General features: G+C 42.8%; 1 long non-coding RNA gene across 1 annotated transcript; it reads right to left on the bottom strand.

The window, feature by feature from the left end:
• Positions 1–1,658: 1,658 nt before the first annotated feature.
• LOC101996532 lies at positions 1,659–4,577 on the bottom strand. Its single transcript, XR_001229235.1, has 3 exons — positions 4,462–4,577; positions 2,323–2,624; positions 1,659–2,010 (listed from the first exon to the last, which is right to left on the bottom strand). It is a non-coding gene; the product is annotated as an uncharacterized LOC101996532 (long non-coding RNA).
• Positions 4,578–4,878: the final 301 nt, after the last annotated feature.

Below are 4,878 nucleotides of genomic sequence, written 5' to 3' on the forward strand. Positions count from 1 at the left end.
TGCACGGGGGGGCTTTAAGTTGAATCAGATATTGATTGTTTGGTTCCTCCTTCAACCTGTGTGCCACCTTCCCACTAGCATACCTTACATCCAGGATGCCATTATAGATTGAAAAGTTTTTTTTTAATCTGGGCTGGTGTTTACCCTCTTCATTTCGTGGTATATAGAATGCCTTCCTGTACCAAAGAGACTAGCATGTAGGGGTGAAGGCTCTATGTAGGCTAGCTCTATGTCTCCATTTTCAATGAGTTGTGAAGTTGCTATCTTCAAAAATAGGGCCTTGCCATCACTGTGTGGAGAGCAACCTGCAGTCTTGGCAACAGTCTGGGTTGTCTGGGGATTCCCATGGAACCCCTTTGACCAACAACACAATTCAATGTAAGCCAATCCTGATACTAGAAGCTTCATTTGATTACAAGAAATGTCTGGTTGGGCTATGTCTCCTCTATTCTTTAGCTATTTCATTTAGAGTGCCTTCATATATGTATATATTTTTAGAAGATTCTACTACATTAGGTTTTCATACTATGCCTCAAATGGCCATTAATTTTAGTCATTTCTCCCTGTATTTACTTTCTTAGCCCCCGTTTCCTTCTCCTCCCCTCTTAATCTTCCCATTCCAATGTGTATCTTCCACCTATAACTGTCTATTCTATTCCCCTTTCCTAGAGAGAGCCATCTGCCCCCTCCCATAGTCCCTTACTTTATGACTAACCTCTGTGATTCTATGGATTATAGCTTGCTTACCATTGGCTTAACTGCTAATATCCACTTATAAACCAATATATACCATATTCATCTTTTTAGGTTGTCTCACTCAGAATCATTTTTTTTCTAGTTCCACTCATTTGCCTGCAAATCTCATAATTTCATGTTTTTAAATGGCTCAATAATAAGCAATCCATTGTGTAAATATACCACATTTTCATTATCCACTTATCTGTTGAGCAACCTCTAGTTGTTTCAAAGTTCCGGCTATTATGAATAGGGCAACAATGAACATGAGGGACAAGGGACTCTGTGGTAGGATGAAGCGACCATGCCCAGGTGTGGGATAGCTGGATTGTCAGGTAGATTTGTTCCCATGTTCCTGAGGAACCACTATACTTTTTTCGTAGTTATTGTACTACAACAATGGATGAGTGTTCCCCTTACTCCATGTCCTTGCCAGAGTGAGCTGCCGTTTGTGCTGTTGACCTTAGCTATTCTGGTGGGTATGAAGACTAGGGGATTGGATTTGGAGGAGGGGGGCAAGGGTGAAGACCATCTGAAGTTCACCTACCTGTTTCCCTGGCTTTACTTGTTCTTCTGTTGGGTCACTATCCTCTGGATTTGTCATGGTCCTTGACCCAAATGCATCCAGTCAAATGAGTGAGATTAACTGAAGGCATTTCTAAACAATATCACATAATAGGTTAACAGATATGCAGGTTATGACATAGAACTCTTTTGTATTTCTACCAACATCAGCGTAAAGATGTGTGATCCTGCAAAATAAGGTTTGAGTTGGTTTTAGTTTCTCGAGACAGGTTTTCCTTCTGTCCTGGCTGTCCTGGAACTCACCCTGTAGACCAAGCTGGCCTCAAACTCAGAAATTCACATGCCTCTGCCTCCCAAGTGCTGGGATTAAAGGCGTGTGCCACCATGCCTGACTCTTACATTGGTTTTAAAGGATTTATTCCTTCTCTGATCTCTTTTATTTCAGTAGCTGTGAGAATAGGGGCATCAGAAATGATATGTCAGCTGGAATACGGACAGTTGAGATCTGCTCCTTTGGACTGCGGTAGAGTTGTAGCGATCTCATTTTCACGAAAGTTTTCCATAGCAACAAAAGAAAACCCGAGCAGGAACAGTCACCTCCCTTGGGTGTGGGCCGAACAGAAGCAGTCATCTTTCTCATTTTCACATTGGCATTGTTTGGCAAACAAGCTACTGTCTTCGGCATGAGCCACTGTCGTTCTTTCTAAAATCATTTAGGATCCGTATTGTTGTTAAGCAAAACCCAGGGATCTGGGAAAAGATCAAAGGGTTGACTCATTAGTTCCTCATCTATGAAAAATTCTGCCAGTCCATCGGCCTCTAAACAGAATTGTTAGTCTGGTGAAAGAAAATGACCCTACTCAGAAAGCCACACTGCTGAGGTTCAGGGAAGGAAGTCAACAGAAAGCAGACCGCCCACTTACTAGCTACCTTCTTTGAACATCCTGTCTCTCCCTGTTTTACTAATTCACTTTGATTATATCATTATGTTTTAATGGGCACAAGGCTGAATAATCGGGAAAGAAGGGACACTCAGCAAAACAGGAAAGTCCTGCTACGCACCTGCCCCAAGTTTCCAGCACACTCACAAATGGAACAGGGACATCAAAACTGGCATTTGGGAGAGCGCGTTGCTTACTGCTGAGCTGGGTTTCACAAGCTGTCGGGTAGACTGTGGTTGGATCCATCCCAAGCCGTGCACATATCAGACGGTGAGCTGGACTCGTTCCTGCTCTTCATGCCCCTGCCTGCCTGACTCTTCGGGCACATTAAGTAGATTTGCAAATGTCAATGTGTTATTTTGCAGCAACAAGAATCAAGGAGTTCAAAGGCGTAGCATGTATTTTCTTAACTGTTTGTTTGCGCTACAGAACAGGACAAAAAACTAGATGTTACTTGACTCTGACATATACATTACCCTCGGGTGTTTTCTGTATTTGTCCATTTCCATTGCGGCCCGGCCACTGAGGGTCCCAACCAGTCTTTTGAAGTGTTGGGTGCATAGTGAAAGGAAACAGTAGTGGTGGAGTAATGGTTAATGATGTGTTTGAAGTCTAAATTATTGTGTTTAAGAGATCTATGAAGCAAAAATTCCTCAAACGTGTAAGCCCCGGTTGCCCAAGGAGAGGTAACTTCTAGAATGCTGGGGGCTGCTCACGGAAGATAAGCCCAGTGTTTTCACTTTTCAGAACAAGCGTGGTTGCACCAGTTGTATATAGGATGTGCTTGATCACAGGTAGATAGGAGGGATGTTGGTAAGAAGTCCATCAAGATGTATGCTTGCTCCTGATCCAACTAAGGTAGGAAGTTCATAGCCTTGTGGGTTTTGCCTTATAAGCCCCTGTCTGATATAATTTGATGCCTTATTCTGAGAATCCCGGGTATGGACCTGGGTAATATCTATGGACCTGGTCTATTACATAAAGGTTAAACCTATTTCATAAAGGTTACTTCAAATTTGTCTCAAAAAATTGTGATAGTGGTCTTACTCTTGCTCTGGGGGATTGACGGTGGTTGTGGCAAAAATAACCCAAGATTTCCTTTAGCCGAAATTAAAGGTGAAGAGCTGCTTTGACTATACAGTGGCTACCTGTGTTTCCTGACACACACACACACACACACACACACACACACACACACACACACACACACACACACACACACACACACACACACACTTCCCCTCTCTCTCTTTTTCTCTGTTGTCATTTATACAACATGGGGCAAGGTAAATGCTAAAACCCCATAGAGAGGGTTCCCTCAGCTCCACTATCCCTATTAGCTTGTTTTAATTAAACTAAACCTTTGGGGGCATGAGGATATAGCTTAGTTGGTAGAGAGGCTGCCCAGCACACACCAAGCTCCGAGTTTGTTCCCATGTCCTGTATAAACTGGTCACAATGGCTCACACCTGCAATCCCAGCAGTCAGGAAGCTAGCAGCGGGGAATCAGTCAACCTTGATTACGTAGCAAGTTTAAGGCCACCCTGTGTGACTGAAATCACGTCTCACAAATACAATAAAGAAGAAAGGGGGGGGGGGAAGGGAATGCATAGTAAGGCCCAGTTTGTTTAAGCAGTAATCTCCAGCTCAGCTCTCAACGCACTTTTTCTTTAAGCTCTGGGGGACTCTCTGGTGTGGAGTGGAGCAGGTGCAGGAGAGCAGTGCACAGAGCTGGGGCACTAGCAACTGGCTGGGTAACCTCAGAAGGTCAGAGTTCACATTCCAGGGATTCCAACCAAATAACCTCTCCTTAGAGTTGTCTTGAACTTCACAGGTATTTTTAATGTCCAGTAGAAACATAGAGTGTCAAAGCAATGTCAGTCATTTCTAAGATTTATAGCAACTGTGTTAACTCACCAGCTAGCTGTGGAGATCACCAACAGTCTGGTCTGAGAAGGAAAATCGGCGTAACTCTACAGGAATGCCTCCCGAATTTCATTAAGAGGCTATTTTTTGGGATTTTTTTTTTTTGTACTTGAGCCTTGTCTAAAAAGCTACCCTGTTAGAGTTTCCAGGTGAACTTTATGTAGACAATAACTTTAAAACTTGGTTTGCTGACAACCCCTGCCCGTTCTTTCCCCACGGTAAGCAACTTTCATTTTAAAAATAAACCTGTTCCAGGACAGTTGACCCGGTCTGTGTCCTCTTATGCGAGTTATTTAATTTAAAAATAGAACCATCTCAGATTGGTATCACATACCTGTGAGCGTCTATAGTGGGACGCTGGACAAGAAAGCAGCTCGCCTCTGGGGTTGCCTTTCCCCCTCTGTGAACTAGAGTCTTGTTTTCAGGGATAATTCATTGCGCTTAGCTTCAAGTGTTTTAGGTTATATTTAACTTCTCTAAGGGCTGGGTAATTTTCTAATTTGGGAGGGGAAAAAAAAAAGAGATTGCTGTTGGAAAGTAGTTAACGTTTTTGGAATAAGTAATCACCTCGAGATTGTTTTTAGATCAATCACATTAACCTTTTATTCAGAACACTTCGGATTGAAAATTCAGTTGTAGGTCTTTGGGTTTGTTAAAGCCCTCATTGCTTCCGTGACTGCGTGGTTTAAGAGCACACGTGAACAGAAATGAGAGCATTCAAGACCTAATAAACTTTCCTTTCATCAAACCT

The sequence above is a fragment of the Microtus ochrogaster genome, linkage group LG2 (assembly GCF_000317375.1).
Source record: "Microtus ochrogaster isolate Prairie Vole_2 linkage group LG2, MicOch1.0, whole genome shotgun sequence".
Classification (NCBI taxonomy): domain Eukaryota; kingdom Metazoa; phylum Chordata; class Mammalia; order Rodentia; family Cricetidae; genus Microtus; species Microtus ochrogaster.